We start from the raw sequence: 15,646 nt of genomic DNA, 5'->3' as shown, positions 1-15,646 counted from the left end.
ATCCACCCTTTCACAGTAAATATTGTCCACAATATCATACCGTCCATCCTGAGAAAGATACTGAATATTGTACAGTTGTTAAAGATATAGAAGTATATTTTTTTCTTACTATTTCATATACCTCTGGTGTTTAAATAGTATACATCATTGGTGGGTATCCTGTATTAACATCCCCTTCTTACTGTAACGGTCCATTTGCTTACAGCGAGCCCAATCTTATTATTATCTGTCATCCAGCTGAGAATATACAGCAAAATAGCAGCTATTCACCTGGAGCCGGTCACATAGGAGCCCTTATACATGAAAAAATAGAAATGAAGTTTGATATCTTTATCTCTCTTCCTTTTTTGGGTGGATAAATACATCTCTACAAAAAAAAGTATTATTTAACCATTATAATAAGGTATTTGACACAAAACCTTTATCTAGCCTCAAAAATTGTTCCATTCATAAAAAATGTGCCCCTGTGCCAACCAATCACATCGCTCCATGCTGTTGTCATGGTCCTGGAATTCCCCCATTCCAGGCTGTGTTGTTGTTTGTGAGTCCTCTCTGCATTTTACTTTCACTTTACTTCAATGTATTTCTCTAATCTGCAACCTTCCCACTGTCCCACTGCATGGCAACTGCTGATCATGTGTCTATGAATATTCTTATTGGATAACAACAAATATCGTCAGCAGTGTTCTGTACACAATGTCTTTTCCTCCTTGTCAGAGTACCAATAGAGGGAGAAGAGGTAAACAGGGGATGGAGTTCCATTTTATCATCCTGATGTCTTTGTTTGTCATAAGAGCCTATTCTTGTGTGAGTGCCCTCTGCTTGTTCTGGATTATTTCACCCTGGTTTTAAAGCGCCCATGCCTATAAAGGTGAAACATATCTCCAGTGCAGGATTTAAAAAATGTTTGAATCTATGACAAATAGGTGACCCTGTTCCTCTTTCCTCCATGTGTGTTCCTCTATTTGGTATGGAAAAAGTATTAGAATAAACCGCTATAAAATAAATTATTTAGCAGTCAAATGTGTAATATTTCATCCAAACTTTTACATTTATTGTATCCTTCCCTATCTTTTCCCCCTGCTTCATATGAGCATAACATCTATTAAAACTGAACACTAGAAAAAACTTACTTTATTTCATCAAACACCTCTTCTTAAACCCAAGGTCTTGTTGTCTGGTGGGTCTTTTTTGGGGGAAATCTTCACCTGAAATAGCCAGAAATATCACAGGACAACTGTACCTCTTTGCCAATGTGGAGAGAAACTCATAAAGCCATTGGCTGTAGTCCTACCTTGATCCCCCCCCCCCCTCTTCCTGGACATTTGTACAATAAAACCTGGTAATGTGTTGGCAGGAGGAGTGGAGGAATGGACAGAACTGCAGCTGCTGGCTCTATGAGTTTCATTACAAGATTTTATCAAAGAGAAGACACAGTAGATGAAGGCATACTCAAGACATAGCTGTGACAAACTCCCTCTCTTAGCCCATACCCTGCGCATAGACTTTCCAGCACACTCCACAACAGTATACACATGTGCAGGCTGAGAAGGGCCGTCACGGGGCAAGGTTAACTACTCTGTTACCTTTGCCAAACTCTATCACAGGTAGACTGCCACCACTTGCTTAGACGGAAGCACACACAGTTTTAAAGGAGCAGAAGCACAACTGCGGTTGTCAAGGGTAACGACCCTTGACAACCGCAGTTGTGCTTCTGCTTCTTTAAAACTGTCTGTGTCATCTGCTGCCACTCCAGACAGGGCTGTCTCAGTAATCGCAATGGTAATAGTGGCATTTTGGGTTAGCAAGTTCCACTATTTCTACTTGGAGGATTCAGAGATTTATTTTATGTGTCAGTGCCATTGCCGTTAGCAACAAGATGGTAACAGTGAGAGCTCCCTCTGCTGGACTTACATGGCTTTTTCTATGCCAACCACAGAGGTGAGACTTATACAGCAATCCAATGACAGCAGGGTGTCTGAGGGGGCTGTATACACGTGGATTATAGTGCTCTATGCCTGTCACAGAGGACCAATTTTTCCCTTCTCTTAGATATTTCCTCTGGTTTTGACACTGTGTTTCACCCCTTTACAATCCAAATCATGTAGTTCATTGGTATAGGTGACACTGCTTTCTTAGTTTGCTTCTTATCTGTCTGACCGCACCTTTCAAGTTTCTTTTAATGGTAATTCCTACTCTCCTCCCTGTTGGTGTTCCCCAAGGGTCAGACCTTGGACCGGTTCTCTTTTCTCTATACACCTCACCACTTGGTAGTCTCATATCCTCCTTTGGTAGACAGTACTATATTAGTTCATAATCAGTATATAATCAGAACATTTCCTGGTCCTGTTCCTTGCGCAAATCCGCTTCTACCTGTCCCCAGAGACCACAAAACTCCTTGTACACGCTATCTATCACGCCATTATCTCTCGTCTGGACTACTGTAACCTCCTCCTCTCTGGTATTCCACTAACCCGACTCTCTCCTCTACAATCTATTATGAATGCTGCAGCCGGACTCATCCATCCTTCCCTCCGCTCCTCTTCTTCTGCATCTCTTTGTAGTTCTCTTCATTGGCTTCCATTTCATTGGCTTCCATTCATTTAGAATCAAATTCATCCCCTGTGCTTTGCCTTCAAATCCCCCCACAGTTATTGTCCCACTTACATTTCTGACCTGGGAAAAAATACTCCCCCAGCTGCTCTCTCCGCTCCTCCAATGACCTACTAATGACTTCCTCACTCATAACCTCATCACACGCACGGATACAAGACTTCTCTAGAGCTGCCCCAACTCTCCGGAATGGTCTTCCTCATTCTATTCAGCTTACTCCTACTTTCTGCTCCTTTAAAAGAGCACTCAAAAAAAAATGCCCAATCTTTTCAAACTTGCCTATGCATCACCAGATGCCGGGTTTCCTCCTAATATTTCTCTAATATTTATGGCTCTAACTGTATGAGTTTCCCCTGTGGACCCTGAAAATTGCAAGTCATTACAACCAAGAGTTTAGGAGAAGATTTGATCACAGTAGTTAGGCTGCAGAATATGACTTGCAGACATAGCACACAGCGCTATCACACTGCTGCTGATGTCATTGCACACTCAGGTGAATATTTTTTAGCCCTAGCTGTCCTGCCCCCATCTTGCTATCACATGCACAATGCTCCTTAATCATCACCACATTTTACCATTATATAGAGTAACTGTCCTCTTTTATAAAATGGAAATGTGTTTTTTTTGGGGGGGAGGACCCCTACCCTTCCGTCATTGCTGCCATGGTGGTAAATGCCGGATAAATCCGCAGGTTCCTGGGATATTTGTGTCACAGATCCCAGGTGGCTTTGGGCTGCTCATTCTGCACGTCTAACACTGGGAATGTATCAGCAGGGGCTTTCCTATAATTTAAAAAAAGTGCTCAGTCTCACTCGTGCAGTAAATGGCCCAGTTTTTGTACTGGACTAAACCACATCAAACTATTACACTACTATGAGGGATTACACTAATAAAACATAGAACACTAGGAAGTTGGATCAACATACACCACACTGAACAGTTTGGCCATAGTACAAAAAAATGAAAAATTGTACAATCTAACAAGCCAGGCATTAGAAACTTGGAACCAAGTATAGGAGGTAGGTAGAACACTGACACAATAATAGGGGTTACTGGATACCTATAGCATAATCTAGGAGCACTACATTTGCTGTGTCTTGCCCCGACCAATTTTTTACCACCTGGCTACAGCTTCCCCCCACCCGGCTGAAAAAAGAGAGAACACTGCTATTGTATACTACAGGTAAGTCCCTGAGTTGAGGACATCCCACATATGGACGACTCCTAGATACAAACGGGGATTCTCTGAAGGACAGAGGCTTGATGGGGGGAGGGGCGGTTTGCATGACCTGCAGAAAAAATCTTTTGCTAAACACAGCTGAGGTTGTGGGTGATCTTAAGGCTCTTCTGCAGCCTCTTGTAAGTCTTTAATGACTATAACAAACTCTGCAGTAATTTATTTTTACATATCAAAGCACAGCTTGCTACAGAAGTTAATGAATGTCCAGGCTCCATAATGTTTTTTTTTTTTTTGCTTTGTGATTAGCTTACAGTGAGGATTTTATACAGTAACTGACACCATGCTGCCTAATAATATGTTGGGACAATCATCTTTCCTAATTGCATTTAATAAAATAATGTACATGTTCCGACTTACATACAAATTACAGTCCCTATCTCATATGTAACCCAGGGACTACCTGTATAATAATATTATTTCTGTAATAAGTCACATAGAGGTAAATGTTAGAGTTATAGAAATTATTTGTGCTATAGGAAAGGTTAGTGTTGGGGTAACAGAATGGGTAAGTGTGAGGTTTAATCTAAGGGTTGCAAGGGTAACTAGTGTTAGGGTTCTAGGAGGCTTGTTTGGGGAATACAGTAAAAGTCACACTTTGCTTTTATATGTAACAGTCTGTATGTCTCTCCCAGACAGTCACACTTTGCGGTATTATTACACGGGAGTTTCGGATAAAGGATCGGATTTGCCGGAGTTCTCTGTAGTTGCATACGTGGATGAAAAAGAATTTGTGAACTACAATAGCGAATCTCAGCTAGCTCGTCCAGTGACTTCATGGATAGGCAACAATGAAGGACCTGAGTACTGGAATATGGTAACACAGATATTCAAAAGCAATGAGCCAGTGTTCAGACACAATGTGAAGACAGCAATGCAACGCTTCAACCAGACTGGAGGTAAGATATAAACCTAAATGTACTCAAACATCCTGCAATATATATATGTGTATAGAACACTGAAAATTATCTGCTATGTACACTATTTCTGCATACTTGTGGCACATATTTATATTTTTTTAATGACCTGTTTCTTAAACTTATGTAATGCTATGTGAATGTTTTAGTTCACACCATATTATACAGAAAAAGTTCATTTGTGTGATATAGTTTAGATCAATCTCTGAATCAAGTAATTGGGCATATAACCCTGGAATCCATGCAGTCATACAGGTGTGAAGTCCCCCTATTTTTTAATATAGCATATATTTTGCATATTTTCCACTTGTAAATGTATTTCATTCCACCCAGATGCTTGTTATATATTGTTAACTGTGCACCATCTGGATGTTGCTAACTCTCCTCAGAACATTCACATTGCTAGCAAAAACTATTTTATGTAAGATCAAGCTTTTACTTTATCCTTCCACTACAGATTGCCTGCTTTGTAGAAGGAAAATTGCTGAGGTGTTTTGATTTCTGAACAGGGTTTCAATTGGGCAAATCTTCCAGATTGGTGATTACCAGACGTGATTAAATAAAATCTGTCTACGTTGATGTTGCCGGAAGTGTATTCAAAAAACAGTTCCAGAAGAATTGTAATGTTTATGTGTATTTTACTTGAGTTTAGAATTAGGCTAGAATTAGGCAACTTCAAAAAGGAAAAAAAATTGTGTAGCGTTCAACGTGATGTCTTACTAAGAGTGACCACTAGATGGGGCAGGAAAGTAAAAACTATATCATTTAACCTCCTTGCAGTTAAGCCCGACCTTCGCTCGGGCAAAAAAAAACTGCAAGGATGGTTAAGCCCGAGATTTTGTACATCCCTACTTACCTGGTCCCCCTGTGCTCATCCAGCGTCGTCCTCCATCGATAGGTCTACAATTTAAAAAAAAATTTCATGAAAAACAGTGGATCACTTTTGGTACAGAAATCTAGACCTCAGTGTAACGCTTAGGTGGTTAAGTATTGCCCTATGAATGTTTACACATTCTAATAATATAATGGTGATCACAAACAGTTAAACTTTTACTTTGAGAAAAAAGCAGCACACTAATATGAGCTGTGATATAATATGATATTGTACTCACTGAATAAATTATTCTACACCCAGGCAATGAGGGCCAAGTTGCTGGAGAGGTCACATGATTTAGTATACTACAGAGGACTGTTGGTGTAGAGTTTGGTTGCCGTATGATAAAGTTTTTAGCTGAGCTTAACCTAGTATATTGAGAAGAAGGATGATAGAACTACACTTTTATTCAGTGGTTTTATTTTTTAGGAAATATCAAATATTTCCTACATAACTGCAGTAAAGCAGTGTCTAGGCAAATCAATTTTGTCAGCTTTGGAAATCATTTCTTTCAAGATACAAACTTGAAGATTTGGAACTGCCAGTTTTTATTCTACATGTTCTTTGACTTCAGAAAATGCATAGTGTGTGTGTGTGTTATAGGAGTAGGAAGTAATTTTTAAGTCTAAAATGCATGTTTTACCGTGATTGCAAAAAGTGAAAAAAAAAGTTCCTGTAGGGAAGCGATTAAAATTGAAGTATTATTAATTTATTTGTGTCACAGGTCCGCCTGTTGGTCTTTGTATTCCTGTATCATAAGAATTCTGTTACTCATGGTATCATGAATAACATCATATCCTGGGAGAAAAGCACCAGACTTCTACTATATTGCCCCTGTCAGAACAGCACCATGATGAGGAGGATGTAGGAATGCATTTTGCTGTATGTGCTGGGGAGTAATATTATACTTTGTATGATATTTCAGGAGCCAGCAAATTATTAGAGCTCTTAGACCCGGTGAGCTTATTGCTAAATTTTCAATGGTTTTTATTAGGTTCGGTTTCCCACGGAAGTCTGTAGAAGAGATCGGTGAGCTCTGGGTTTGCCATAATAGAGGTGTATATAGCAGTTGTGCCTGGTGTTGGTGCGTTGGTTCTGGATTGATCTACAACACTATGAGGACCTGTGGAGATGTCTGGCCTGATTCAAAGTTGGTGTAATGATGTATTTGTGTCTATAGAAGGAATTCTGTGTTGTCGGAATACACCATATATATGGATTATACCCTGGTATTGGGCGATGTCTGTGGCATAGTTCTTCCCAGCCTCCTTTTAGTGGGCCAACACCTAGCTTTAGCTGTCCTATGAGAAAATCCCACCCTCAGAATGTGTACTACCAGCTGATTGGGAATGTACAATGCAGTGTTCTCCCCGGCCCCTTTTAGCTGGGCGCACCACCCGGCACTTTTCAGTAACCACCCGGCTGTTTTTGGGTAGTTACTGATGAGTTGGGTTACAATATATGGGCTGCCACCCACCTAAAATTTCTTCCCACCCAGCTTAAAATAATTTCTATGCTGAGCACTGCAATGACATCAAAATCAGCTGCGTCTGCTCTGTCTGAGTGTCTCTTTCCTTTCTCAATGGGATTTTGCTTTGGTGTGAGCTCCCCAAGGGTGACTGTGTCCTATAGTCTTTGGTAATCAGCTGTGCTGCTCCCCACCCACCTTGTACTCTGAGATGATCACACCCCTCGTGACCCTGAGGACCCACGGGGACCCCAAGAGCTGCTACTAAATTTAATTTCCCCCTGAATATAACAAGTTACCAGATACAGGGTCTCAGAAATAAAATCCTAATAACAATCAGGGATCTTTTCTCAATAAAGTAGAACTAAAGTAAGTAAAAAAAATTAAAGTAAAATAAGTAAAAAATGACACCTTTACTTGCTGTTGCTGTATTTGTAAAAAAAATATATATATATTTTTTTATAAACTCGTTAGACCCCCTCAGCAAAGTCCATTCAGCAGATCTTCTTGTGTTCTAAGTTGGAGGTGGACAAACTACAAATACAGACCAAATCCTGAGTTTGGGACTGGTAAAATGGTAATGTTTGCCTGGTTAGACTTAGGTCAAATTTGCTGCTTAAGCTGTACTTTCTGTTGCTACTTATGCTGATGAGGAACGTTTTCTTTCACTGGAGAAATAATATTTTTGTGTTCAATATACAACACTGTTTGGACAGTACGGCTGTGACCATAGGGGACCTCACATTGGGCAATAATAAATGGGCTAAAAAATAAAATATAGAATATTTTTAAATTATATACCTTCCCAAAAAGTACACAAATATATGCTGTAAATAAACCATATTTATGAATTACTTCTAGAAAGCAAGGTTTATAGCAATATACAAATCTGAAATGTTACTATTCTAACTTTAAAATATAGAACAGATCAACTTAATACACCTAATAAACCAACCACACAGGTAAGTCTCACACACATACACTTTCTGCATGCCCATATGGCATCTCTGTCTGGATTTAAATACAAATCTAAAGTTCATTTGTAACAAATTTTAACCCTCAATAGGAAAGCTTGTTCTGATTTTTGTATCTTTGTTTACAAAATTGTATCGATATGTTCAGAAAGCTGAATATAGATAGACAGGCAGTTGCAGTACAAATCAAGGTCTGTATGTACCGTCCAGGCCTCTTTCAATATCATCTTCTGTTTGTTATGTATGAATTGTGCACCAGTGGGAGAGAAGGCACGGAGGATTCCTGGAGGTGTAGAGCAGGCAAAATAAAGACGACACTCCAGTCTATTGCAGTAGCATCTTCTCATGAGCTCAACATTGATTTTTACTGATTCAGCTGAAAACCTTCCTGTATAAGTGATAACTTTCCATTTATTATTATTATTTATCATCTTCTCCATCAACTGATCTGAGTACAAATCTCCACCAGACATGCAACCTTATTAGACAGATCAGTATTATTATAGATGGACATACTACATCTCTGCCACATCCTCATCCCCTTATCAAACTTTTTATCCTGGCTTCTGACCTATTAACCCCCCCAGTGGTCTGATTCTGTCCAAACTTCCATGCAAAAAGCAGTACAACTTTTTGCTTGGAAATGTATTTTACATTGTAGACCTATAATTCTCAGGCATAACTCACCAAAATATGTCCAATGGTTAATAAATGTATTAATAAAATAAAAAAACACAAAAATCTGTTAAATACAAAGAATAGTTTAATACAGGGGTAGGCAAACTCCGGCCTTTAGGCCAGATACGGCCTAGCCAGTAGTCAGTTCCGGCCTAATCCCGGCCTGCAGGTGTCGTCAACCCACGGCTCCGGAGCCTCCTTTGTATGCCTCCCTTCCCTATTTACCAGCAATACCTCTTCCACTGCCCGGTTAAGGGGACATTCCTTCTCCTCCATATGCAATGCATTGCATTCTGGGTCCAACTACAGAAATTATTTTTTTGGATTTTTATCAGATACAAGTAATATTTAAACTGAATATTCTTCTTATCTGATATAAACCAAAAAAAAACATTTGAAAATATTTTTAAAAATAGTTAAGGTTGGCAGGGGGACTTGGAGGGCAAAACACAAGTAAAGGAAACTAGAACAAAAGAAATGTGAGAAAAAAAGAGAGAGAGAAAAAAAAGGAGCAAATCCACTGCTGAAAAATGTATAAACATCTCTTATTGTGCGTGAGGGGAGAGGGGTGTCAGGTTCTTTAACTCTGTTATTAGGATTTAAAACACTTTTTATCTAACTGTGTTGCTATTGCAATTTATCTGGCAAGCTCCCTGTGTAAAACTATCAGGCATGTGAAAGGTTCTCTTAAATAAGACAGCCGGGATTCATTGGATCTCTGATGTCTCCTCTGCACAATCTGCTTCTTTCCCCGGTCAGAACCTCCAGGCCTGGATTCTGCTGATACAAAGACTTTCTAGGATCACCACACATAGGAGGGACCCAGACCCATGAATGTAATTCAGCCAGTCCACTGCCACCCCCCCTGACCAATTTACACCGGTTCTGAGTTTCATAGCTGCAGGAAATCTTGTTTTATACTTTGTGTACCAGGATGTGGAATACATGTAACAATAAAAGACACACACCCAGACAGTAAATTCGAATAAATTAAGAAAAAGTCCAGGCATACCTAAAAGACACAATTTAATGTGCTCTGTACTATTTATTACATAAGAATATCTAAGTATCAAAGTTTTTGACTTGGTATCATGGTCTTTCAAGCCATACAGCAGAGCTAAGGCAAGGGATGGAGAAGCAGCACATGGAACCACCACTGAGATTTTTTGCAGTGCAGTGAGCATGCTGATAAAAGGGGAAAACAGACTGACAGAGAGAAAAGTTCATCAACCTGCTGCTTCTTCTTTTACTGTCCAGTCACAGGGTGGGGGTAAGGGTGCCAGTTAGTGAAAGTTCAGCAGAGAATGATAAGCTCTCCTCTCCTGACAAGCGGCTCTGTGTTGTGTAGCTGATCTGTGTCTCTGCCCTACCAAAATGTTTAAAATGAAAATTCACTATAGGTTCTTCCTGAATTCAAAAACCCTGAAATGTCCGGCTATCCTGAACAAGAATTCACACTGTAGAAATATTTTTGGAGTGAATGTAGGTTGTGGTGTTGAGTGAGTTTAGTAAGGTGAATCCTGGGATGGGTGATATATTCTTTATTGTTAGATTCACCTCCCCCGGGGATTGTGCCACACATTGCCATGTGTCAGGTGAGTTTGGTAAGAGATCTGCCATCCTCACTGCCAATATGACATGGCTTCTCTCTGGCAGGACAGAGATATCAGAGAACATTACAATCCGGACATCTTGTCAGGGGGACATGAAGGATCTCGTGTCTGCAGACATTCATTACCTGACCCAGTGTATGCAGCAACCTCCTGCCCCATCATCATACCAATATATATGGGGGTTATATAGGGGTCTGTATATGTAGGGGGCATCAGACACAGCTACAAGAACCGTCCTATAATTCCGGGATCTGTTCATTTCATACCGATGTCCCCCCAATCTACTTCTTTCTGCTGATTTCATCTCACCTGTATCCGGATATTACTAACAATCCTCAGATCTGTCACATTGTTAGCATAATCTCCTGTATGTAAGGCCAAGCACCCATTTTATTCTTCCACCGGGACACAGCTGGCTTCATAAAGAACAGCTGAGGTTCGCTGGGTTCAGGGTAATGTTGGGGAAATCTCCCAGGATGATCATTTCCAGCTATGATAAATACTGCCTGAGGAATACAGGAGCCTTGAAACAGCATGTTGGAAAAGGTTACCGGGAGAAATATTGTCATATTATCAATTCCTCTCACTTTTTATATACACATATAATCAGATTTTAATCATTCTTTTACTTGCACAAAATTTGCATAGGAACCGGTGTGGTGTCTTACTCAGAGTGACCACTAGATGGTGCAAGAATAATTGGGAATGTGTCTCAGTATTACTGAGTATTTGTACATAATAAAAGGCGAGTATAAGGGACCTTTAGGGGGGGGGGGATTATATCTTTACAATCAAAATAAAATTTATGAATTTTGAAGTTTCCCATTTACACCTTTTTTTAGACAACAATCTGCTTCCTACATCTACAGGGTTTCTAGGTGTTCCCAAAATGTGATTGGACACCACAGCAATTAGGGTCCCCTCACTTCTTAGCCTACATTTTAAAAGTGACATTTATTTATGTCAAGTGTATGTCAAAAATGTTTTGTATAGAGCAAGGTATTGTTAAAACCTCATACCAGTCTATTTTTGTTGTCTGCATCCCAGTGGGAGATTTGAGGTACAACAAAAAGTGAAAGGAAATCTCCCCTAAGTGATCAGAATTTACATCCCTGAGTGCTGTCTATGGAACAGATGACCTCTATTGCTCTGGTGACAACTTTGCAAGTATTGCATTTCCCCTTACAATCTAATTAGGTTACATTGACCTGGTGGGGACACAGACAGTCGAGGGTCCAACCCTTCCCTATTTTATCCTGAAGCAAAACAATTTTTATGCCGTTACAAATACTTTGAGTGCAATCTCACATCTAAGACCTGGCCCTGCGCTGGTGGGCTGCAGACTGGTCACATGATCTCCTGTACCGCACAGGGCTCTGGGGTCTGCAGTCCGGCTGCTCTCAGGTTATTTGATGTTCAGAGATTGTTCAGTAAGCTCAGCTGAGTTTGTGTGGGTGGGGGATGGGTGGAACGTTCTTTAGAGGCACAACAGTTGTCACCAGAACACGTTTCCTCATTTAAAGCTCACCCACTGCTCCGGTTTTAGTGACTTACAGTTTTGAAGTTTCCAATGCTATTGCAGTGACAAACATCTGAAATATGTTCAACACTAAAGAAAGATTTTGTGTTTAGATCTTTTCACTACTAATATGACCATAGACATTAGTTGGCCAAATTATATTTTCCATAAATTTTACTTGTACATGTCATCTTCCCTGAGTGTGCACATTTATACACTGAGCACCCCACACACACCCGGAGTTCCTAATCTCTGCTCTACAATGGCTATCAGCAGGACCTAACTTCTGGAAAGTCTGTAGGCGTCCTTGTATCATATCGTCTCGGGGTAGCCGGCTCTTGTTGGGTTGTCCCCTGTCTGGCACTTGTTATAAATAAAAAATAAACTAATATTATCCAGTAAATATATAGCGGTGACATATTATGCAGCGCTGTACAAAGTCCATAGTAATGTCACTAGCTGTCCCTCAGAAGGGACTCACAATCTAATGTTGAGGTTTAACAAATCTTAATCTATAAATCTAAATCTTGAGGTTTATGTTATAATAAAGGACTTCAGATAGTAAAGATACAATGTGATGTGTGTTATATTTACTCCCAAAAGTCCAAAATTACTCCTTGAGATATCATCTGGAGTCTGGACTCATTTTATGTTGGAGTATATTAGATAGAACATGCAGAGAATACATGTATATAGGGGAGCTGTGGGGGATTCTTCCATGACTAGTATTTAGGATCCTCGTATATCTCCCCACCATTTTACTGTGAAGTTGGCCTTTGACTTCTGTAAAGCTGAGGATGACTTCTAACAATGATGGTTTGTTTGGTGGCCACAAAAATGGGGAATAAAAATATTTTCCATAACCAGTGACAGATTAATGGCCGATGGGCAAAGTTTATCATCTCAGCTGGGATCCAGCAAATTCCCCACCGGCAGCTCCTGGCTGTATCACTTCCACTAATCTACCTGCAGGAGCTCAGGATGAGTGCAGATTCACCAGGACAATGATGGATGAACGTGTATTCACTGTACAGTGAGCCTGTGAATGTTCAGCTCAGAGCACTTCCATTTCAGAGGTGTCAGAGCCGGGCCCAGTGAATGACAAGCCAAACAAACTTTCATCCTCTAATATATTAGGGTGGAGGGCAGAGGAGACATTGGGGGTCTGTGAAACCTTTCACCTCCCTGATTATATGGCAGCCCCTTGTCATAGCAAAAGAGTTTATTGACTAAATTGTGAAAAAAATAAAAATGTAATAAAATAAATGGAAATAACATGAAATGTAAGGGCCCCCTGCCTGGTGCACATACATACAGATACACGGGGTGCACACATGTATGTAAATGATACACGGCACATATTGGAATAATCCCAGGACAATTATTTACCTCCAGACTAACAGCTCCTATAGTTATTATTGTGTCTCCTTATTATTATTATTATTATTATTATTTTCCCAGCTGGTGGGCACATAGTTTTATGGATTGGCATTGTTGTATCTATTTTATCTGTTTTATTGAATATTAGCACAGAATGTGATGTGTGTTGTGTCTGTGTGCACTAAGATACATTTCTGTGTATTTTACATAACATACAGGATTGAAAAGCAAATATCAATTTGTTGAAAAACATAAATATTTGCTATATTCAAATGTTTATTCTACATGTTCTTTGACATCAGAAAATCTAAGTGTATTCTGGGGTTTGTAAATATTGGTTAAGGCTGAAATGTGTATTATTGTGTGTGAAATGTGGAACAAATATCCAGCAGGTAAGTTATTATTATGATTCCTTTACAGGAAGTATTGGTAATGTGTCACAGATTCTCCCATAATTGTATCATAAATTCTGTTATTCATGGTATGAGCTCTGTACCCTGGGAGAAGAGCACCACACTTACACCATATTGCCCCCATCAGAACAGCGCCATCCTGAGGAGGATGTAGGAATACATTTTGCTGTATATGCTGGAGAGTAATAAACCTTGTATGAGATTTCAGGGGCCAGCACATTTCTAGAGCTCTTAGACCCGGTGAGCTCATTGTTTTAATGTTCTATTCTTTAGTTTGGGGATTTATATGTTCTGTCCCCCCTGGGAGTCTATACGAGAGAGCGGTGAGCTCTGTGTATATCAGGAAATCATGCCTGGTGTTGGCACCATGAGGACCAGTGGAGATGTCCTGTCATTTCTGACCATTTCTGAAAACGCTCATCGCCTGGCTTCCATGCTGATCCATTGCTGTTAATATTTACTGAATCACTGACCATATGAAGGTCACATATTAGAAAGTCAGACTTCACTTGCTGCATGCTTCTCCCAGGTGAGGTGACCGGTAAGCTCAGGAGAAGCTCAGCAATGACAGCGGCCATATTTCCCTCAGTTCAGGTTACATTACATCTGACAATTCGGATAAAGTGTCTGCCAATGTATTCCATGGTCCAGTGACAGTACAGATTACCCTACGAAATAGTCGTGTGTGATGTGAGATAACGGGTCCGGGTTCTAGTGAAACCTGCACAGGGCAGTGACTACAGAAACAGATCCCAAGCAGGCAGGAATCCCTGTGATATGAGATGTTTCCTGTAGTGCAATGATACCAGAACAGATCTCCAACTGCAGGGGAACTACAAGTCTCAGCAGGCTAAACCAACTCCATGGCTGATTTTCTTCACTCAGTGATTATCAGGCTGTGCTGGGATTTGTAGTTCCCCTGCAGCTGAAGCTGGGGGGATGTGGTCACTGTGCAGAGGTAAGTGGCCAGGAGACGGTGTCCTAACAAAAATAACAGCCAGGGGGCGGATACCAGTGGGTGTGTACAATGGCCTCATCGTCAGGAAAGTTTCACTTTCACTTTGCGTATGAATGCAGCATGTCATGTACTGCAGCCTTACATCTCTCCCAGTACAAACCCCCCCATATCTCCTGAACACTATGTCCTACCGACATGATTTTCAGGGTACATAGGGGACCCTCATAGCTAGCACTACCCCAAATTTCATCTCCACACCTTTAATAAATTTCAAAATATGGGGGTCATAAATATAAAAAGTAGTGAAAATTGAACATCAGGGTTGCTGTTTAAAAAGTTAGTTTGTCTAGAAGCCCAAAATTAAACAAATTAGGGACCCCCGGGGCCACTTACATAGCAAGGAGGTGCGACCCCCAAATTTTCCCTTTAATGGGAATATATGCACTATGCTCTTAATAAATGGGGATTTGGTCAATCCTTCCTAACCTGGATACAAGCCATTTATTCAAGGCCTAGTGCTACAATAAGGTATACAGGATTTAAATCAGAACCATTCCCAATACAAAAAGGTACACATTAATGTTTTCCTTTATCTCCATTATCATTTCACCTAGCTTTAGAACCCCTGGCCCAACATATCAGTCAACATAAAGATATCAAAGGCATAGAAATAGCGGGAGTGCAGCATAAGTTATCAATGTTTGTGGATGACATTCTCCTCCAACTTTCCTCTCCTATCACCTCCCTCCCATCTTTACATTTTATTCTACAAACATTCAGACAGTTATTTGGGCGCAAAGTAAATCATTCCAAATCCTTAGCCATGAATATAACCTTAAACCTTAATATTCACCTAACTCCTTCCACGAAGCTAATCACCCACCCCTCTTAAAACAATTACAGTCATCTTTAGACAAATGGGAAAATCTACCTATATCTTGGTTTGGATGCATAAATGCAATTAAAATGTCAAATCTCATGTGTTTTTTTATACTTTTTAGA

The sequence above is a fragment of the Pyxicephalus adspersus genome, chromosome Z (genome assembly GCF_032062135.1).
Source record: "Pyxicephalus adspersus chromosome Z, UCB_Pads_2.0, whole genome shotgun sequence".
Taxonomy (NCBI): Eukaryota; Metazoa; Chordata; class Amphibia; order Anura; family Pyxicephalidae; genus Pyxicephalus; species Pyxicephalus adspersus.
The sequence above is the reverse complement of the archived record's forward strand: the minus strand, read 5'-3'. Positions refer to the sequence as shown.